Consider the following 23,977-nt stretch of genomic DNA (forward strand, 5'->3'; position numbering starts at 1 on the left):
CATTTATGTAGATCTTTTTTGGTTTCTTGCAGTAGTGTTTTGCAGTTTTCCTTGTATAGGTCTTTTACATCCCTGGTTAGATTTATTTATTTATTATTTAATTAAAATTTATTTTTTAGGGGGCTTATAAATGATATTGTTTTCCTAATTTCCTTTTCATCATTGTTTATTGGTGTATAGGAATCCAACTGATTTTTGTATGTTGATCTTGTACCCTGCTACTCTGCTGAATCTTTCTATTAATTCCAGTAGTTTTCTCATGGAGTCTTTTGGATTTTCTAAGTATACTGTCATATCATCCACAAATAGGGTGAATTTAGCTTCTTCATTACCAATTTGGATGCCCTTTATTTCTGTTTCTTGCCTTATTGCTCTAGCTAAAACAATGTTAAATAGAAGTGGTGATAAAGGGCATCCTTGTCTTGTTCTTGTTCTCAAGGGGCATGTTTTCAGCCTCTCTCCGTTGAGAACAATGTTGACCGTTGGTTTTGCATAGATGCCCTTTATTACGTTGAGAAATTTCCCTTTTATACCTATTTTATTGAGAGTTTTTTATGAGGAATGGGTGTTGGACTTTGTTGAATGCCTTTTCTGCATCGATTGAGATGATTATGTGATTCTTTTTTTCTTTTTATTTATGTGGTGGAATACGTTGATTGATTTTCTAATGGTGAACCATCCTTGCATACCTGGTATGAATCCTACCTGGTTGTGGAGTATTATTTTTTTGATATGATGCTGAATTCTACTGGCTAGAATTTTGTTGAGAATTTTTGCATCTATACTCTTGAGAGATATTGGTCTGTAATTTTCTTTTTTGTGATGTCTTTGCTTGGTTTTGGAATCAGGGTTATGCTGGCTTCATAGGATGAATCCAGAAGTTTTGCTTCCTTTTCTATGTTCTGAAATAGTTTCAGTAGTACTGGTGTAAGCTCTTCTCTGAATGTTTGGTAGAATTCTCCAGTGAAGTCATCTGGGCTTGGGCTTTTTTGGTTGGGAGTTTTTTTTTTTTTTCTAATTACCTTTTCAATCTCTTCTCTTGTTATGTGTCTGTTCAGATTTTCAGCATCATTTTGTGTTAGTTTGGGTAGGTAGTGAGTTTCTAGAAATTTGTCCATTTCCTCTAGGTTTTCAAATTTGTTGGAGTACAGTTTCTCATAATACTCTATTATGATCTTTTTTATTTCAGTTGATTCTGTTGTAATGTCCCCCATTTCATTTATTTGGGTTATTTTCATTCTTTCCTGTTTTTCTTTTGTCAACTTGGCCAGTGGTTTGTTGATTCTTTCGAAGAACCAACTTTTGGTTGTATTGATCCATTGTTTTTCTATTCTCTATTTCATTTATTTCTGCTCTGATCTTTATCATGGTCTTTATTATTTCCTTTCTTCTGGTGGCTGTGGGCTTCTTTTGCTGTCCTCTTTCTATTCGTTCAAGTTATATAACTATTGTTTTGATTTTGTCCCTTTCTTCTTTTTTGATGTGTGCATTCGCTGGTAAAAACTGGCCTCTGAGGACTGCCTTTGTTGTGTCCCAAAGGTTTTGGTATAATGTGTTTTCATTCTCATTTAATTTTAGGAATTTTTGATTCAATCTTTGATTTCTTCTATTACCCAGTGTTTTTTAAGCGGGGTGTTATTCAGTTTCCATGTAGTTGATATTTTTCCTTACTCTCCCTTTTGTTAGTTTCTACTTTGGTGGCATTGGGGTCAAAGAAGGTGTTTTGTATTATCTCATTGTTTTGGATTTTGCTGAGGGTTGCTCTGTGGCGTAAGATGTGGTCTGTTCTGGAGAATGTTCCATGTGTGTTGGAAAAGAATGTGTAATTTGTAGCTACTGGGTGGAGTGTTCTATGTATGTCTATGAGTTCAAGTTGGCTGATTGTGCTCTTTAGCTCTTCTGTATCTTTGTTGAGTTTCTCTCTAGATGTTCTGTCCTTTACCAAGACTGGTGTGTTGAAGTCTGTTAGTATTATTGTGGAACTGTCAATTTCTCTTTTCAGTGCTGTTAGAGTTTGTTTTACGTATTTTGGAGCCTTGTCATCAGGTGTGTAGATGTTTATTATGGTTAAGTCTTCATGATAGATTGTCCCTTTAATCATCGTACAGAGCCCTTCTTTGTCTTTTATGGTGGATTTTGTTTTAAACTCTACCTTATCTGAGATTAGTATTGCCACTCCTGCTCTTTTTTGGTAGTTGTTTATTTTTTTCCATCCCTTGGTTTTTAATAAATGTTCATCTTTGTTTCTAAGATGTGTATCTTGTAGATAGCATATTGATGGATCTTGTTTTTTTTTTTATCCATTCTGTCACTCTGCATCTCTTTATGGATGCATTTAGGCCATTTACATTCAGTGTAATTATTGATAGGTGTAAGTTTATTACTGTCATTTTGTAGTGCTTTTTCTTTGTAATGTTAACATTTTTTTTTGTTCCTCTTACTCTCCTGTACTGAGTTCCTTTTGTTTGTGGATTTCTTTTTCATTTCTTTTGTTCTTGTATATTTTGTTTTCAACTGAGACTTTATGTTTTTCTTCTTTATTTTGATGAGAAGGTTTGTTAATGTTCTTTGTGGTTGCCTTGAAATTTACCTTTATCTTCCTAGGTTTGAGCCAGTCTATTATTTTTTTTTTATTATTACTTGGTATCACCTTGCCTTCCTCTCCATTAGAAAGCTCTATACCTATACCATTTTTTTGTTTTGTTTTGACTTTGTTGTCATTTACAGATTGACCTTTCCAGTTCCCTGTTGCAATTGTTTTGGCTTGGATAGTCCTTGAGAGAGTTGGTATCTGGCTGGTACAATCTTGCCGCCTAGATTCAGGCTGTGGTCTGATATTGTTTGTTCTCAAATCAAAGGACCCCCTTTAATAGTTCTTGTAAGTCTGGTTTAGTTTTTACATAATCCCTTAATTTCTGTTTATTTGGAAATGTCCTATTTTTACCATTATTTTGAATGAAAGTTTTAAAGGATATATTTTTCTCGGTTGGCAATTTTTTTTTTTCTTTCAAGGTGTTATACATGTCATCCCGTTGACTTCTTGCCTACATGGTTTCTGCTGAATAATCAGAGCTTAGTCTTATCGTTTCTCCTCTGTACGTGACTTTTTGTTTTTCTCGAGCTGCTCCCAGGATTTTTCCTTTGTCTTTGGTTTTAGTGAGTGTGATTATGCTATGCCTTGGTGTTTTTCTTTTGGGGTCTACCCTATATGGAGTTTTTTGAGCTTCTTGCTTGGTCAGCTTTTCATCATTCTTGATTTTAAGGAAGTTTTCTGTCAGCAATTCTTTAATGATCCTGTCTGTGTTTTCCATTTTCTCTCCCTGTTCTGGAACTCTGATCACTCGCAAATTTTTGTGTTTGATTGTATCCCACATAATTCTCAGGGTTTCTTCACTTTTTTCTTTCTTTTGTCTGATTTTTCCTCAAAGAGAGTTGTGTCCAAGTGTTTGTCTTCAATTTTGCTGATTCTGTCTTCCAACATTTCAAACTTGCTCCTCAGCCCTTCTATGATATTGTCCATTTCTGAAATCTTGTTGTTTATCTTTTGTGTTTCTAATTGTTGTTTTTGTATGATTTCTAGTAGTGAGTTTATTTTGGCATTTTGTTCCTGTTTTACTTTCCTGAATTTTTCTTCTTTTTTTTTTTTTGTCTGTATTTTCCAAGAATTTGTGTGCCTTTTCCATAAATTTGTCTATTTTTCATCATTTTTGTCTGCTTTTTGCTTCAACTCTTGGATTGCTCTGAATATCAGAGATTTGAATTCCCTGTCAGGTAGCTCTAGTGCCTTTCCTTCTACTGGAAAGTCATCTGGTGTTTGATTTTGGATGCCTACTGGAACCATCCTGTCCTGTTTGTTTACATGTTTTGACATTGTCTTCTGTCTTCTAGACATTCAGTGGTTATTTTCTTCATTTCTCAATTGTAGATTTGTTTGTTTTTGTCCTGCTTTTTTGTTTTATTTGGTTATGTCTGAGCAGGCAGGATGTGTCTTCTTCGTTGTTTGCTTATCTGTCATCACAATATTTTCACCTCTTTGTCCAATGGGCAGGGCCTGTCAATCAGCTATGGTGCAGTAGGGTAGTTCCAGCTGAAGGGCAGGGGCTGGGATGGGTTGTTTGTGGCATGCACTAGGGCTGACAGGGCAGGCCAGGAATCAGTGCTGGCCAGATTACAGTAGGTCATGCTTGTGCTGCTCATGGGTGTGATGTTCAGTGCATGGTGCAAGTAGGCAGGAAAGAAGGGGGAGGTTGTGTTGTGTGGAACTAATAGAGGTATGGGAAAGAGGAGAGAGAGGACAGAGAAACAGGAGCTAAAAACAAACAAGCAACAAAAGAAAGAAGAAAAAAAAGTGCTACGGGATCTTGCCATTGGAGTGGAGAGAAAAGAAACCGAGAAGTGGAGAATGGGGAAAAGAAAGAAAAAATATAACTAGATAAAAATTTGGAAAAGAAAAGCCCCTAGGAGTCCTGGAGTCCCACCAGTGGGGCTGCTAAGACCAGCGAAGTGGCTCCCACGCTGCACGAAATAGCGTGGCTAGGGAGGGTATAGATGTCACACAGCACCAGGTATTCAGGAGACAGGAAAAGAAGATAAGGGTAGAGAGACAAGAACTGAGAAATGTGGAAAGACGGAAAAAGAAAAGGAGAGAGAAAAGAAAAAAAAAGGAGGAAAAAAAGAAATACCCCCAGGGATCCCACCTATGTGACTGCACAGATTGGCGGGGGGGGGGGGCTTCTAAGCCATGCAGTACAGCTGAGCTAGAAGGGACTCACAAGCTGTGAAAAGAAAACAAACAAAACAGAACAAAGCAAAACAAGGGGGAGAAAAAGCCCCAGGGATCACACCAGTATGGTATCACCAGCTAGGGGAGTGGTTCCCCAGTGGAGCATGGCTTCACAGTCTTTGAAGAGGCAGCAAAGATGCCACATGGAGCCAGGTGTTCCAGAGAAAGGAGCAGAAGGTGGCACAGAAGAAACCAAAAGACAGAGAGAGAACCAACACCAGCTCAGGAGCCCAGCCAGAGTGTGTAGGGCAAATCCAAGCAGCCTGAGGCTAAAGCAGTTGCCTCCCATCCAAGATACTATGGCTGGCAGGAAGCAGAGGATGCCAAAGGGGGGAAGAAGAAGGAGAGGGTTAGGAAAGCATATATCCCTTGTTACTGGGTGCTCTGCCTCTTTCTGGGAATTTCATGAAGCTGCTTTCCCTACTCCCTGTCCACCAATCTCAGACACGGGTAGGGCAAATTGAAGCAGTACAGATGCTGCACTTCCTTGCTGGCCAAGCCAATGCAGCCAGCCAGGAAGCTCCAAGGTAGAGCAGCGGGGAGAGAATGGGGGATGGAAAAGAGTGTATCACTGGTTACCGGGTGCTCTGTCTCCTGCTGGGAGTTCTGCGAAGCTGCTTTCCTGTGCTCCCTGTCTGCCTATCCCTGACAGGAGTCCAAGATGGCGGATCCATGCTGCGTTAGCAGTGGGACCGTCTGCAGGTATCTCTCCTTGCTCTCTGTTTTCTGTCAGCTTCTTTTTCTGTTGGGTGCTTGGCTGAGTCCTTTATCTCTTCATTTGACACTCCAGGTACTTTGCTGTAGAGGGACAGCATGGTGCTTCTGCCTATGGCGCCATGTTGGCCGGAAGTCCCTAGTTTTATTTTTTTTACCTCTAAGTAGTGTTTTTGCAGTAATGAAGAATGCATTATAGTGGTAATTTTCCTGAGATAAATATAATCCCTGGCTTTATTTATGTGGGCTAAAGAAAAAAAAAAAAAAAAATTTAGGCTTTTGCAGTAACAAAGTAACACTGTGCTATGTTTTGAAAAGTTTTATGAAAAATAATAAAAAGCCTAAGAAGGAGACTAGAATAAAATGTATGTGCAGTCATTGCCAGGTCCCTTCATGTTTTACCTCATGTTTTGCAAATTTTCAAGAAATAAAATTTAAAAAAATGTTAAAAACCTATTTTATCATTCATTCATATCAGCAGGATTTATTTCATCCAGAGGCCGCTGGGACATATGTGATCCCAGATAATGGATATCAAAATCTATAACTCATAAAAAAAATTCTGAATTGGTTCTTTAATCAGCATGCCTTCATTAGTGAAAACACATAATATCAACAAAAAATTCAAAGGAGAACATAATTGGGTCTTGAAAGGGTTTTAACAACCCATTTCAAAACTTGGCAGCTTAAAACAACAAGCTTCTTCCCTTCCCCCGCCAACACACACACACACACACACACACACACACACACACACACCACATATTTCTGTGGGTTCACTGGGCAGGTCTTCTGGCCAGGGAAGGCTTGGATGTTCACATAACAGTGACGACCACTAGCACAGTTAGAGTGACCGGGGGCACCTCTCACTGTATTCTCTCATCCTCCAAGAGGCCAACAGTGTTATTTATATGGTGGAGAAAAGGTTCTCTGCAACAAGAGAGTCCAGGCCCCATGGAAGAAGCACTTTTCAAGCTATTGCTTGTTTTATCTACCAAGATATTTGCTCTTATCTAATCGGCAGAAGTAAGTCATGTGGTCAAGCCCAGAGTCAAGCAGGAGAGGAGAGTACTCACAGAGTATGGATAGACAGGTGTTATATTTTTTGTTTTTCTTTATTTGACATTTTTCCAAGCAAAGTATTATTTCTAATGTAACATAATTTATCATTTTCCTTTATGACATACAGATTTGGATTCCAAAGTTAGAAAGTTTTTTCCTCATAACCATTTTATAAAAGAATAAATCCTTTTTTCCCCTATTGTTTATATGATTTTCTTTCTTTCTTTTTTTTTTACATTTATATATCTATTCAATTTGAAGTCTATTGTGGTATATGCTATGTGATGTGTATTTAACTTTATTTTTCCAAAATGTATATCAAGCTGTCCCAGTATGATTTATAAGAAAGATCGTGTTTTCCTCAGAGCTTTCAGATGTAACTTTTATCATATATTAATTCCTATATGTACCTGGGCTTATTTCTGAATTGTCTATTCTCTTTTATTAATTTGTCCATCAATTCATGAGCCAATGCTATACTATTTTAACTATAAACCAAAAAAACCATTGCCGTGGAGTTGATTCTGGCTCATAGCGACCGTATGGGACAGAGTAGAACTGTCCCATAAGGCTTCCAACGAGTGGCTGAGAGATTCAAACTGCCAAGCTTTTGGTTAGCAGCCGAACACTTAACCACTGAGCCACCAGGGCTCCATTTTAACTATAGAAGCCTTATAATATATTGAATATCTTTCAGGGACAGATATTAAAGGCCCTCATTGTTTTAAGCCACTAAATTTGTGATAATTTATTACAACAGCAAAAGGAAACTAAATTGCTTTTCCTTCTTTTTTAATTCTTATGGATGTGATTACTTACTCTTGTATAATTGCATTGGGTAATATTTCTAATATACTGTTAAATAGTTGTGAATTTGCAAACTTATCCTGTTCCTGAACTTAGGGGCAATGTTCCTGAACTTAGTAGGGGTCCTTCTCTTCTATACATCCCCCATCAAGTAAGATGCTAAATTTAAGGCATACGTATGCGTCTGTGTCTAATGCATACACAAATTGATTTTATTATTATGGGTATTACATTTTTAGTATCAATGCATTTAGCTGTAGCAAGAAAATTGTTAGTATTTAAATCCACACCCTTAAGATGTCCAGCCATCCCGTCAAATGCAATAGCCTGGTGTAAGTCCTTGCCCAACAGAAGCAGCCTATGTTGAATAACACCTTGCTGTCTCTCTTAAAAAAAAGTTTGAATTCAAAATGCAAAGATAGTCGACAAGCAATAGAAAGGTTAAAAAGTAAAGAATAACCAGAAGATGTGTATTATGAGGCGCCATGCCCAAAAGGAAGTAATGAGCAGATCAAAGTTGTATGAGGAGAGATGTTCTCTGCTCTAGGATCCATATTCTTCTTCATAACGTGCAATATTATGCTTTGAAAAATTAAAATTGCATTATCCTAGGTGTTCTAATCCTTATTCAACCTGCTCTTTTGGAATTTGGCCAGGGGTTAGTTATATCAACAAATGAAAGTGTCAAATAGAATAGCATTCACATAACTAAAATTTATATTAAAATATAAGAAGTAATTACACAAGTAAAATGAGGTTGAAGCAGTCTCCAGATGAAAGCTTTCTATGCATGAAGATCTCTGAATGCATCTGCAATATCCTCAATACCTGAAATAAAGAAACATGAGCTTCAACCAGAGGGTGGAGAAACCTTTACGTATCTCTAGATAAACACCTAAGCACAACATTGCATAATTTGTACTCAAAAACAGATGGGAGGATGGCTGAACACATGAGTTCTCGTTCTGAAGCACAGCGAATGATTCATCCCAAATCTGTAAAACCTCTATTTTCCTCCCGGCTCTCTTTTCTAGGTGCCCTGGTGGTGCAGTGGTGAAAAGCGCTGGGCTGCTAACTGTAAAGGTGATCGGTTCAGGTTCAAACCCACCAGCCACTCCAAGGAAAGAGATGTGGCAATTTGCTTCTGAAAAGATTTACAGCCTTGGAAACCCTATGGGGTAATTCTACTTTGTCCTGTAGGGTGCTTATGAGTCGGAATCCACTCAACAGCAGTGGGTTTGGTTTTTGGTTTTCTTTTTTCTATCTGCTCTTTTGAATTGTTCATTTACTGCATTTCTTACACTGGCATATTTTACTTCCAACTAGTTCAAAGTGACATAAACCAAGACACATTATCAACATCCTTAATTACCTAGAATGGAAGATAAAGATACGCATATGTTTAAAAGCATTTAAAATTCTGGATTTTTTTTTTCTTTTCAACTCTTGAGGGCAGGGTTGAGGGAGTGAGGGCGAGCAGTGCAAAGATTACCTACCTACAAACATCCTCAGGTAGTACCCACCTCAGAATGTGTTTTTAAGCTTACTACTACTGCTACCCATTCCTGTAAAGTCAATTCCATCTCATAGCGACCGTATAGGACAGAGTAGAACTGCCCCATAGGGTTTCCAAGGCTGTAAATCTTTACAGAAGCAGACTGTCACATCTGAGGGGTTCAAACTGCCAACTTTTCAGTTAGCAGCTGAGGGCTGAACCACTGCTTCACCAGTGCCCCTTGAGTGTTTAAACTTACTCCTCTTTTATTGGGAGGGCTATATCTGAAATGTCATTTAATGCTTCTTAATTATAGTTTTCTTCTCTGGAAAATAAAGAGGTTTTTATTTATGTTAAATTATGTTCCATGAACTGAACATTTATAGTGTTATATTAATTTATATATGTATATATACTTACATATTAATTTATGTGTATACATATTAAATACTATAATACACATATATAAACTTTTACATTACACTTATTAAACACATTTTTCTATTTAGTATATGATATGTCAGGCATGTCTGAAATTACTTAAAATGTAACATCTCATATAATGTGAATTAACATATTGTTTTCCCAAAAGTAAGAGCCATGCAGTTGAACATATTAAGCCACATTTTCTCAAAATTTAAATTCCACAGGAATATCTTGAGTGCTGCATTGGGGGTGTTGGTAAATAAAGGAAGTCACGGTAGTAGTATATGGCACCTTTTGCGTAGTTTCCTCACAAAGTATTTTTTTCCTTTTCCTGAGCCGGGCTAAGGCTTTGTGACAAGGAAATCATTCTAAAGCTAACTATTTCCAAAAACAGTCAACAGCTTTCATTTACACTTAATTCTTCTTCACTAATGAATATTAGACCCACACCAAATTTAAAGCTTTAAAAAAAAAATAAAGGACATTTTTCCCTCAGCTTCTAAAGTGAGAAAATTTATAAAAGTGTGGTTTATTTTATTCTTTATAATTAAAAAACAAGACTTAAAATAATCTTTTTACCTTAAGCTGAGTTTAGCCCGTATGAGTCCTTAAGAAATCTGGGGGAAAAGAAAATAATTGCAAAAGGAAGGCGTTCTGGATTAAATTGGCTCCCCCTTTAAAATATGAGTTGTGAATTCTATCTAACCTTTATGCCTGTGGTTATAATCCCATTTGGGAAAGGGTTGTCTTTGTTATGTTAATGAGGCAGGATTAGTGGAGGGGGTATTTTGAGTCAATCTCTTTTGAGATACAGAAGAGTTTAAACAATTGAGCAGGGCAGGGATGGGAGAAGATTAATCTCCAAACCACATGGTGATTTCCAAGAAACCAGGAAGCAAGCTGAAGAGATAAGGTCTTTCCTCAACAGCTCAGAGAGAGAGAAAACCTTTCCCTAGAGCCCATACCGTGAATTTGGACTTCTAGGCTCCTGAACCATCTGAAAATAAATTTCTGCTTGTTAAAGCTATCCACTTGTGGTATTTCTGTTATAACAGCACTAGATAACTAAGACAGAAGAGAATGGCAGGTGGGTAGAAAAGAAGTATGAATGTTTGTTCAATATATTCTTTTTATGGTCCCAAATTGCCAAGAGCCTAATATCACCCAAAATTCTTGAATTTGTCTTTTGGCAATCATGAAGGTACCCTAAAACACAAAAAATTTGCTAGCAAAGTAAAGCCTGGAAAAGTTAGACTTCATGGGAGTTGGAAAGAATCAGGGCTGATGAGAGGTCCTAGTTACTCCCAAGAGTGGAGTTTCTGAGAAGGTTGTTGTTGTTAGGTGCTGTCAAGTTGGTTCCGACTCATAGCGACCCTATGCATAACAGAACAAAACAGTGCCCGGTCCTGCGCCACCTTACAATCATGGTTATGCTTGAGCCACTGTGTCAATTCAACTCATTGAGGGTCTTCCTCTTTTCCACTGACCCTGTACTTTACCAAGCATGATGTCCTTCTCCAGGGACTGATCCCTCCTGACAACATGTCCAAAGTATGAAAGGCTCAGTCTCGCCATCCTTGCTTCTAAGGAGCATTCAGCTGTACTTCATCCAACACAGATTTCTACGTTCTTTTGGCAGTCCACGGTACATTCTTCGCCAAAACCACAATTCAAAGGCATCAATTCTTCGGTCTTCCTTATTCATTGTTCAGATTCACATGCATATGATGCGATTGGAAATACCGTGGCTTGGGTCAGGCGCATCTTAGTCTTCAAGGTGACATTTTTGCTTTGCAACACTTTAAAGAGGTCCTTTGCAGCAGATTTGCCCAATGCAATGCATCTTTTGATTTTTTGACTGCTGCTTCCATGGCTGTTGACTGTGGATCCAAGTAAAATGAAATCTTTGACAACTTCAATCTTTTCTCCATTTATCATGATGTTGCTTATTGGCCCAGTTGTGAGGATTTTTGTTTTCTTTATGTTGAGATGTAATCCATACTGAGGGCTGTGGTCTTTGATCTTCATTGGTAAGTGCTTCAAGTCCTCTTCACTTCCAGCAAGCAAGGTTGTGTCACCTGCATAATGCAGGTTGCTGATGAATCTTCCTCCAATCCTGACGCCCAGTTCTTCTTCATATAGTCAGTTTCTCAGATTATTTGCTCAGCATACAGATTGAATAAGTATGGTGAAAGGATACAACACTGATGAACACCTTTCCTGAGTTTAAACCACTCAATATCCCCTTGTTCTGTCTGAACAACTGCCTCTTGCTCTGTGTAAAGGTTCCTCATGAGCACAATGCAGTATTCTGGAATTCCTGTTTTTTGGAATGTTATCCATAATTTGTTATGATCCGCACAGTTGAATGCCTTTGCATAGTCAATAAAACACAGGTAAACATCCTTCTGCTATTCTCTGCTTTCAGCCAGGATCCATCTGCCATCAGCAGTGATATTCCCGGCTCCATGCCCTCTTCCAAATCTGGCCTGAATTTCTGGAAGTTCCCTGTTGATATACTGCTGCAGCCGCTTTTGAATGGTCTTCAGCAGAATTTTGCTTGCATGTGATATTAATGTTATTGCTCAATAATTTCCACATTCAGTTGGATCACCTTTCTTGAGGAAAGGCATAAATACGGATTTCTTCCAGTCAGTTGGCCAGGAAGCTGTCTTCCATATTTCTTGGCATAGACAAGTGAGCACTTCCAGCGCCGCATCAGTTTGTTGAAACATCTCAATTGATAGTCTGTCAATTCCTGGAACCTTTTTTTCACCAAAGCCTTCAGTGCAGCTTGGACTTCTTCCTTCAGTACCATTGGTTCCTGATCATATGCTACCTCTTGAAATGGTTAAACATCAACTAATTCTTTTTGGTATAATGACTCTGTATATTTCTTCCACCTTCTTTTGATGCTTCCTGCATTTTTTAATATTTTCGCCATAGAATCCTTCACTATTGCAACTCGAAACTTGAATTTTTTCTTCAGTGCTTTCATCTTGAGAAATGCCAAGCACGTTCTTCCCTTTTGGTTTTCTATCTTCAGCTCTTTGTACATGTCATTATGTTTGTCTTCTTGAGCTGTCCTTCAAAATCTTCTGTTCAGTTCTTTTACTTCATCATTTCTTCCTTTTACTTTAGCTGCTCGACATTCGAGAGCAAGTTTCAGAGTCTCCTTGACATCCATATAGGTCTTTTCTTTCTTTCCTGTCTTCTCAACAACCTCTTGCTTTCTTCACGTGTGATGGTCTTGATGTCATTCCACAACTTGTCTGGTCTTCGGTCATTAGTGTTCAACCCATCAAATCTATTTTTTAAATGGTCTCTAAATTCAGGTGAGATATACTCAAGGTCATATTTTTGCTTTCATGGAGTTGATCTGATTTTCTTCAGTTTCAACTTAAACTTGCACATGGGCAATTCATGGTCTGTTCCATAGCCAGCCCCTGGCCTTGCTCTGACTGATGATACTGAGTTTTTCCATGGTCTCTTTCCACAGGTGTAGTCAATTTGATTCCTGTGTATTTTATCTGGTGAGGTCCATGTGTGTAGTCACTGTTTATGGTGGTGAAAAAAAGGTATTTGCAATGGAGAAGTCATTGGTCTTGCAAAATCCTATCATCAGTTTCTATTACCAAGGCCGTATTTTCCAACTACTGATCCTTCTTCTTTGTTTCCAACTTTCATATTCCAATCTCCAGTAATTATCAATTCATCCTGATTGCATGTTTGATCAATTTTAGACTGCAGAAGGTGATAAAAATCTTCAATTTCTTCATGTTTGGCCTTACTGATTGGTGTGTAAATTTGAATAATAGTCATATTAATTGGTCTTTCTTGTAGGCATATGGATATTATTCTATCACTGACAGTGTTGTACTTCAGGAGAGATCTTGACGTGTTCTTTTTGATGATGAATGAAACACCATTCCTCTTCAAGTTGTCATTCCCAGCATAGTAGACTATATCATTCTCCAATTTAAAATGGCCAGTACCAGTCCATTTGAGCTCACTAATGCCTAGGATATTGATGTTTATGTGTTCCATTTCATTTTGATGATTTCCAATTTTCCTAGATTCATACTTTGTACATTCCAGGTTCTGATTATTAATGGATGTTTGCAGCTGTTTCTTCTCATTTTGAGTCATGCCACATCAGCAAATGAAGGTCCCGGAAGCTTTACTCCATCCACGTCATTAAGGTCGACTCTACTTGGAGGAGGCAGCTCTTCCCCAGTCATATTTTGAGTGTCTTTCAACCTGAGTGGCTCATCTTCCAGCACTATATCAGAGAATGTTCTGCTGATATTCATAAGGTTTTCACTGGGTAATTCTTCTCAGAAGTAGACTGCCGGGTCCTTCATCCTAGTCTGTCTTAGTCTGGAAGCTCAGCTGAAACCTGTCCTCTCTGGGTGACCCTGCTGGTATCTGAATACCGGTGGCATAGCTTCCAGCATCACAGTAACAAGCAAGCCCCCACAGTACCACAAACTGACAGACACATGGGGGTATGAGAAGGTACCCCGAGCTAGCATCCTCAGGAGGATTCTAAGGCATCAAACAGACACATATGTAAGGGAGCTGAATGCAGTTGTCTGAGAGGAAGCTGTTGGGTAACTCTTTGTAAGAAACATTGCAAACTGACTGTGTGAGAAGGATATTATGAGGCTTCCTTAAATATTAAAGGTAAGTTTCTGAACCTGGAAGGTGCTGAGCTGCTACCAGGTATCCCCAAGTAGGGGACAGTAAGACTGATCAAAAACGGAAAGAAAATCAAACCTGTTTCTATCAAGTAAATTCTTACTCATAGTGACCCTATAGAACAAAAGTACAACTGCTCCATAAGGTTTGCAAGGAGCCACTGGTGGATTTGAACTGCTGACCTTTTGGTTAGCAGCTGAGCTCTTAATCACTGCACCACCAGGGCTCCAGTAAGACTAATAAAAAAATAAAATAAAAAACCAAACCCATTGCTGTCCAGTGGCTTCTGACTCAGAGTGACCCTATAGGACAGAGTAGAACTGCTCCGTAGGGTTTCCAAGGAGCACCTGGTAGATTCAAACTGCCGACCATACAGTTTGTAGGAAGTCCCACTCTAAGAACTACTGGAGCTCTCTTGTCAAGTTTTGGACCAACGAATGTTCTTACATAATCAAGCTAACATTTACAGGGCATGGAAATTGTTCTTAACATTGGAAAATGTTGCATATATATTTTGAATAGAAGTTTTTTTTGTTTGCCTACGTTTTAACCTTTCAGCATTCACTCAGGTACATTGGCAAGGATCTGGATTGTGTGGATTTTTCAGGGTGGTATTACTAATTTATTGTTTTCCACTGTCTTAGTGAAACATGAGGGTCAGTGTTCATTGATGAAAGATGGGTTTTTCAAGCTGTTTTATTAAGAGATTCTAACAGGTAGAGAAGTGAAAATTGAAAGGTGACCCCAGCTTCCCTGTTATAGAAATCGTTGTCCAAAATGAGGAACCGAAAAAAGGTGTGTGCTAGGCTGAATTAATGTAAATCAAATGGTAGAAAATAGACAAGAATAAAAAGGAAGACTGAATAAGCAGAGAGATTAACGTGCAGATGGCAGATCAATTTCCTGAAATTCCCAAGGGCGAGAAGAAAAGGAGGTAACATTCACTAAGCTTTTTCTATTAGGTATTTTACATATGCTATAATTTAATCATTTTTTTTAAATAATTTAATTATTCTTTTGACAAAATTTCCTTTTGAACGCCATATATGTTTTTTGCTTTTTTAATAGACTTTATTTTTTAGAGCAGTTTTAGATTTGCATAAGAATTGAAAGTCAGTACAGAGTTTCCATATGCCCCACACCGAGTTTCTCCTATTATTAACATCCTACACTAACATGATACATTTGCTACAAATATACATGCTGTTTAAAACCCTTAACCAGTAACTAGTTGCTGTCCATTTAACTTCCACTTGTGGCAACCCCTTAAAACCCTATATATCGCTTATCATTATTTTACAGATTAGAAAACAGACCTAGGGAAATCAAGTTCCCCAAAATATGTGGTCAAGTGTTTCACCCATAATTCCATAGGGTCACCTATCTTTTAATGCACCAATGAGGTCTCAAATGCACACTTAGTCAAGGACTTGACCAACAGATATCCCTGTCTTCTGCATGTGTATTTATTATAGTATTGTGTGCTTGTATTGCCATTCACTAGCCTCAAGAACTTTCTCATATTATGTCATTTCATTCTGTCAGTATTCAGACAACAACGGTTTATAGATAAGTAAAAGGAGAACTAAACAGCAGACCCACAAGTTTGGTCAGTTGTGATTATGCCACAATTTGTGACTATTCAGGGGTTTCCATGATGTTTTATTCCGCCTTTTTGTCTGAATATTGAATCAGGCATAGCAGAATACTAAAAGCCTGAAAAAAACACCCATGGAACCTACGTCTTCCTCGAATCTTCCAATTATGCTACAGCAGTTTACTTTGAGTGTGTCCTATCAATTCCTTACTACTTTTATTACAAAACCCAAACCAACTCCTTTTTTCAGTCGGAGGAGTTTCTGATGTTTTATCCTTATCTCTACTGTGTTTTCCAGCATTTGGTTCCTATATAACAGGTGCTTCTCCTCAGTCTTCTTTTTTTCAGACTATTAACTTTCATTACTTCCTGTTTAGTAGCACATTCTCAAAGAGTAGATTAAAGCAAGTATTAGGGATAAAACCTTAATTTCCAAAATGTTTGTTACCAGGATGCTCAGATTACTTCCACATCTCAGTTTTCAGCTGATACATTCTCGTTTTTACTCTGCTAGTTTTTGTCAAACCCCAAATCTTGTTCAGTCTACCTCTCACCAGAAGCATCATACCTTACCCTCTGTTAGTCATCTAGTGCTGCTATAACAGAAATACCACAAGTGGATTGCTTTAATGAAGAGACATTTATTCTCTAAAGGCTAGAATGCTAGAAGTCCAAATTCAGGGCTCTAACTCTAAGGAAGGTCCTTGTCATCAATCTTCCCCTGGTCAAGGAGCTTCTCTGCATAGGGACCCTGGATCTAAAGGACACACTGTGCTCCTGGCCCTTCTTTCTCAATGATATGAGGTCCCCCATGTATCTCTACTTGTATTCTCTCTTTTATATCTCAAAAGAGATTGTCTTAAAATATAACCTAATCTTGTAAGTTGAGTCCTGCCTCATTGACATAACTGCCTCTAATCCTGTCTCATTAACATCATAGAGGCAGAATTTACAACACATAGGAAAATCACAACAGATCACAAAATGGTGGATGACTACACAATACTGAGAATCATGGCCTAGCCAAGTTGACACATATTTTTTGGGGACACAATTCAATCCATGATACCCCCCAAAAAAGTCTTTTGAAGAAAATTTTCATTTTACTTTTTTGTTTTATTTAATTTTTATCAAAGGAGCATATGAATGTAGTTTAAAAACTCAAACAATCCAATGGATTTATATTGAAAAATATAAAATCCAGATTCTCCCCAAAATCCCTCTCTGCACAGGCAGCAATATTCAATTTTCTTAACTGCTTTTTTCTAGTATTTTATGATTTCAAATTTATATAAATATGCTGTTTTAATTTTCCAGTTTTAAATATCATTTATCTCTAGAATGAAACATAAGGATTTAGCTATGATATTACCCCACCTGCCCATCTACTATAGAAATAAGTATTTAGCACTGATACACACACTCCTTTCGGTGACATTAACCAAAAGCAATTATACAAAATTTACTACAGAAATCAATATTCCATTTTAATATTACTGTAACTCTATAAATAGTGTTTATAGTTGAGCAATGTGCCGGACAACTGACTCCATTTAATTCTGTAACAACTTTTTTCTTTCTGAAGTTAAGAAGTTCCTTACTGCTCAGTGTTTTGCCTTCCAAAAGGAAAATGGAGGCAACATAAGACCAAAAAAAAAAAAACCTAGAAAATTTTTTGCCAGCACATAGGCACTATGAGAAATAGTAAAATACAGTTTTCAGACTGAAGATATGATCCCTCATGGAAGTAGAAGATTGTAGACAAGAATGAAGAACACCAGAAAGAAAAATGTGGGTAAATAGAAAATACTGGCTGCTTAAAACACCAATAATAACAATATCATGTGGGGCTTATAAGATGGGTATAAATAACATACATAACAACAATTGCACAAGGGGCAGGGGCACATGAAGTTGAGTTTTTAGGATCCTTGAGTATGTGGGAAGTAGTAAAAAGCACTAGGTTAAAGTTAGATGCAATAAGTTATAGGTATGTATTTTAACATTTAGGGTAACCACTAAAAAAAAAAATTAGTTAAAAAAAAAAAAAACCAAATCTCTTATGAATGAAAAACCAATAGAAGAGAGAAAATGAATTAATAATTCCTACTTGCTTAATAAAAAAAAGGCAGTCAAGGAAAAATAAAGGGACAAAAATAGATAAAATCTTTAGAAAACAAATAGCCAAGTAGTTTATTTAAATCCAATTATATCAATAATAGTATTAAATATAAATAATTGGCCAAATAATCTAATTAAAAAACAAATTTATTAAACTTATCGAAAAATAAAGACAAACAAAATTCAAGTATATTGTATTTACAAGTGACACACACATTAATATAAGGATATTATAATGTACAAGGACAAGAAAGGTTGAACATAAAAAAAGAAAAAAAAGGTATACCATGTAAATACTAAAAACAGGAGAGTTTATTGATTTGACCCAAGTGACGTGCACAAACACTACACAAACAGCTACAGAATGCACGCTCACTTTCAGGGCACAAAGAACAGTTACAGAAAATACTGCAGCAGCTGTGAAGGTGCGCCGCTGAGATCTCCCTTTAAGAAAAAATTTCCCATTCAGCTGCAACAGCAGTAGTTAGCTAACAATCTTCAGTTACCAGTGCCTTCAGGATCACCTTCAGCTTTCCAGCTGAGGCCACAGTCTTTCCAGAAAGCCCCCAGCCAATGACTGATCACTGGTAATAGAGCCTGGCATAGTCCCATTTCCGCCCAGTACGGAACTCTTTATAATGGCCAGCTTATGACATTCCGGAAAATGCAAAGAATAGAGATAGTGAAAGGATCAGCAGTTGCCAGGAGTTCAAGGTAGAGGCTAGGGACGAACAGGTAAAGCACAGGACAGTTTAAGGGCAGTGAAACTATTCTACATGATTCTGTTATGGTAGATACATGGCATTACACACTTGTCAAAACCCATGGAATTGTACAACACAAAGAGTGAACCCTCATGTAAACTATAGACTTTAGTTAATAACAATGTATCAACACTGGTTCATTAATTGTAACAAATATACCACATGGGTGCAAGATGTTAATAATAGGGGAAACTTATACAGAGAGGAGAGGGGATACAGGGGAACTCCCTGTACTTCTGCACAATTTTTCTATAACCCTAAAACTGCTCTAAAAAAATGAAGTGAAGAAATTTACTTGTAAATATTCCACTGGGCAAAGAAGAAACCATAATGAAAATTAGAAGGTAGAGTATTACACACCGAATAAAAATAAAAATACCATACAGTATATAAAAATTGTCAAAGGAAATTAAAGCAATACTTAGAAGAAAATACATAACATTAACTGTATATTGTTAATAATAAAAAAGATTAAAATTCAAGAGCAATTATCCATTATAAAATGTTAGTGAAACAACAGCAAAATAATCCCAAAGAAACTACAAGGAAGGAAATACTAAAGGTGAGAGAAGAAATTAATGAAATAAGAGAAAAAAAAATAACACACATAATGAAAAGGAACAACAAAGCCAAATGTTTATTCTGTGAAAAGACTAATAAAATTGGCAAACCCATAGTGGGAATAAATCAAGAAAAAAAGAAGTCACAAATAACCTATGTTAAAAAAAAAACGTTAGGTTGGGGTAAATAGTAAAAGACAGTAAAATACCATTATTTTTAAAATAAGTTTTTTTTTTCATATCCCTGGGAAAAATAAGGAGAAATGATAAATCTAAATATTTGTATTATCATTGAAGAAAATGAATCACTGGTTAAAAATCTTCCCCAAAGAAAACACCAGGACCAAATGGCTTCGGTGACAAGTTCTAATAAACATTCATGGAAGAAATAACTGGAATTCTACACAAACCCTTCCAGAAAAAAAAAAAAGAGGAGGAGAAAAAACAATAATAACACATTGCAAATCATCTTACAAGGCTAGCATAACCTTGATTTTTTTCAGACAGTAAAGAAAAGAAAATTAGAAGCCAACTTCACTTTTGAGCATAGTAAGAGAACTCATAAACCAAATATTAACAAATGAAAGTCAGAAATATGTAGAAAACGTAATATATCATGAGACAAAGTTTAGTTTATCCCTGGAAAACATAGTTAGCATTAAAAAACATTAGTTTAACATTAGAAAATAATTCAATGTAATTTGCTACATAAACAGGTTAAAGGAAAAAAAATCATTGTCTCACTAGATGCAGAAAGAGCATTTGATAAAATTAACCATGATTCATGATAACAAGGCCTAGGAAGCTACGGAAAAAGGAAACTTCCTTTACCTTACAATGGTTATCTATAGTATAATTAAGTGCGAACATCATACCTAATATTGAAACATTAAAGGTTTGCCTTTTAAGAGAAGGATCAAGACAATGCCCACTATCTCCTACGCAGCATTGTGCTGGAGATGCCAGGCAGAGGAAGCAGTAAATAAAAAACAAGCAATGAGAGATATAAAAAAATGGAAATGAAGAAATAAACTGCCATTATTTGTGAGTTACATAATTGTGTACAAAGAAAATCCAAAAGAAACTATAGGCAAGTTATTAGCCTTGTAAAAATTTAGCAAAGTGACTGAATTCAAATATTAAACAAAAATCAATTAACTTATTAATATCCACTCATAAGAGACACTTAGAAAACGAAATTTTTGAAAAAATAACATTCACGATAGCATCCAAAAAAAATCAAGCCCTGAGAAAATGGACAGGAATCCTATTTTTTAAAAATTAAAGAAAACCTAAGTAAATGAAGAGATACACCATATTCACGGATTGAAAAACTCATTGTAAAAACGGCCGTTCTCCTTAGATGGATTTAGAACCTCCATCCCTACCGAAATTCCAGGACAGATTTCTTTGGACCTCGATAAACTTATTATAAAACAAATATTGAAATGCAAGGGGCCAATTGCAGCCAAGACTCTCTTGAAGAGAAAAGTAGGGTAGGAAGATGCGCTTTACTTAGTAGATTAAACAAAAAAAAGTCCGTTGCCATCTAGGCGACTCCCACCCATAGCGACCCTTTAGTAGATAGTTCTTTTAATGCTGTTAAAATAAATCCAGTGTGTTGTGGATGTAAAAAGAAAAAAGCCATACCAACCAAACCTGTTGCAATCATTCACTGAATGAGAATTAAAAACCCCATCAAACAGAAACCTGTACCGCATTAAGAAAACTATTAGTTAGGGTTTTGTTTGTGGGCTGAATGTGTATACTGAGGTCCTTTCAGTTTCTTATAGTCTTTATAATCAGGATAATATGTTTGAGATTCGTAAGAATGTGCTGCTTTTCAGACTTCTTTTCTCCTGCTCTTTATTTGCAATAGCTTTAAAACCAGAAACATAATGGTTTAAAGCTACTTTGTTTTCAAAGAAATAAGCTTAAATTCTAGGGACATAATATATTTGCTGAAATTATTTTGATTATTCTCTGATAGTGAACAGGAGTTTTGTCTTAATATTTTTGTATCCCTTAGCACCATAGAAGGGCTCTGTAAACGTTTGCGTTTGAATGAGTATATTAGACCGCCTATATAAAATTCCCTCATTGAATAAGAGTGCCTACACCATTTAAACTAAGAGAGATGTAATAATGCTATTCTTTACTTCCTCCAGATTTTTATCATCTTGGTAATATAGACAAAAACATGAGAGAGCTTATCTTCAGGGAAATGTGGTCATACCAGCATCTGTTTTAGGTTTGAGCTGCTGTGTAAATCTGTCCTAAGAAGGAGTTCTTGGTGAAGATGATAGACTTCCTTGGAAGATGAGACTTTCAAAATAGATGTTTTGTTTTGTTTTGTTTTGTTCTTGAGAAAAAAGAAAAAAGCAGGAAAAGTAAAGCATTTAAAATTACTGGTGGTGCATTTCAGTTTTTGCAAGGATGATAAAAGGATCACAGGAAAGTGTCATTGTGAAGTAAGCAGATAATTGCTTTCTATATAAAAAAAAAATTATATACTGACATTACATTCTGAGGCTCAGACATAGCCATGAGCCTTAAACTGCAGCACCTGTGGCCACAGGAGGGAAATAAATCTGACTTTAGCAGCTTCACAGCAGTCTGTATTCATAAGAAAATGTCCTCACAGAATCTCGCTGAGGCAGGCCAGGAGTAGGATGAGCATCTTTGCTTGAAATATGCTGAAACTGAGAGGAGACGGAATTTGAATAACATGATTAAAATAGTTTTGTTTGTTGTGGGGTTGAATTTAGAAAGTAGAACTTGTGATTCTGGGTTGGACTCAGGGAAGAACCCAAGTGCCAATATCAAATGAAACCAAACCAAACCTGTTGCTGTCCAGTCAATTCCAGCTCATAGCAGTGACGAAAATAGGCTTGCCAGCTCTACGGTACCACTGACTGCAGGCTGTGGAAAGAATCCAGGCCCTCATGATGCTTCCCAGAGAGAGACTGCAACTTTCAAAACACAATCTCCACTTTTGCTTTGATAATCTCCATCCCTATAGAGTGAAGGAAGGACAGTGGCCTACAAAGACACTGGTGACTAAAAGGACACTTATCAATGCTAAGAGGAAATTCTGTTTAGTATCGAGATAACTGGGGTGTCATGATTAAAAATATATACTAGAAAATGTAATCCTTATGTGGGACCATTTCTAGTTAAATGAGAGAATATAGAAGACCCAGTATCAGCATACAGGCTGAGGCAGACACCAGACCATGCCAGTACACACACACATATATATATATATATATATAGGAGCCCTGGTGGCTTAGTGGTTAAGAGCTAAGCTGCTAACCAAAAGGTCAGCAGCTTGAATTTACCATGTGCTCCTTGGAAACCCTGTGGAGCAGTTCTACTCTGTCCTATAGGGTCGCTATGAGTCGGAATTGATTGGCTGGCAACAGGCTTGGGTTTTTCTGGATATACGTATGTTGTCATTATTTGGAAACATCTTCATCACCAATAGGTCCAACTGCTTTCAAATGGAGAAATTTTATCTTTGTAATTACTTTTGAAATTTGGCACTCTTTAATTGTGTGATGTTCTTTTTTAAATGATAAAAGTACAAAGACCTCAAGGAAGAGAAAAATTGTGAGAGTATGTGAAAGAAAAAGCTGCTGTGGTTGCATCAAAACCGCATAGACAAACAAATCCTACACTATTACTGAAAACCGCACCAGCAAGCAGGAGGCCGTTCAAACTGCCTGTGAAACAATGGAAATCAATCATATAGATGGATTCTTAATGAACACTTACTAACAGAAAAATGAATGAATGCTTATGTTATAAAAAAAGAGGCATTATATTCACCAACTAAAAGTTTAGGATTAAATGCTGAAATAACACCTACCATTTTTGTAGGTCAAAATTAGTTGAATGTATCAGCATCATACAGATGCAGATTAGGGTCTAAATTAAATGGAGTTTAAATTGCTGTAGCAATTAACAACTTAATGATAGTCATTAGACATAGCTTTGCGATGTTGCCCAGTCATTTGCTGATTTTTCTTTAACTTTCTGCTCCTTGTGTCCGTGCATTTCTAATGCAGAGGGGTTCAGCTATCTCTTTTGCTTCCTGAACTTCCTATAACCTTCTTCTCATAGTCTCATATTCCAATCCTTATAACTTATCTGGGTATTTTCCTACCCAGAGGCTGTACCCACTGGTGCCAGCTATTAAAATTAATATTTATTTTCCATCTACTACTGAAGACGTTTGCCTTCTCAGGGGAAATCTTTATTTCACTGAAAAATGTCATGGAAGGTCCATGACTTAAATTATCTACCTAAGTAGGCTTAGTTTTTTATTGATTTTCAGAATAATTGTAAGATAACTCCTTTGATTTCTACTCAGTAACACCTTTGAATAAAAGAGGGTAACCAGAAGGATGACTACTGTTCCCCTCCATTTTCACCAGTAAATTGCATACACTGAGAACATATGGCTTAAATGATATTTCACTGAATTCTTATTTCGCAATTACAGGACCAGAACTAAATAATGACAAAAAATCAAGCTACACAATTAGGAGTTCTAACTGGTATGAAATAATTGGTAAAGTAAGGAATGGCAAAAAGGAAGCGCCAGAGAATGTTGTTTCATGTTACTAGAGTGGAAAAAAATAGAATTTCTTCTTTAACTGTCTCCTCTTCTGAACATCACAATTTTGGAATATGCCAGGGCTCGGGTCTCAGCCTTGCTCTCCTCTCTACATTCACTTCCTAGGCGACCTCACCCAGTCCTCTCTGCTGATGCTTCTCAAACAAATCTCCAGCTTCGTTTCTCTCCTGACCTCTGCCCACTCAATGCTTCCCCTCAGGTGCCTAATAAGCATTCCAAGCATAACACGGCCAAGGCAGAACTCTTGATTTTCCCTTCTACTTCCCCAATCCTCCTCCGCTCGATAAACGTCACTACCATCCGCT

Source organism: Loxodonta africana, chromosome 8, assembly GCF_030014295.1.
Source record: "Loxodonta africana isolate mLoxAfr1 chromosome 8, mLoxAfr1.hap2, whole genome shotgun sequence".
Classification (NCBI taxonomy): Eukaryota; Metazoa; Chordata; class Mammalia; order Proboscidea; family Elephantidae; genus Loxodonta; species Loxodonta africana.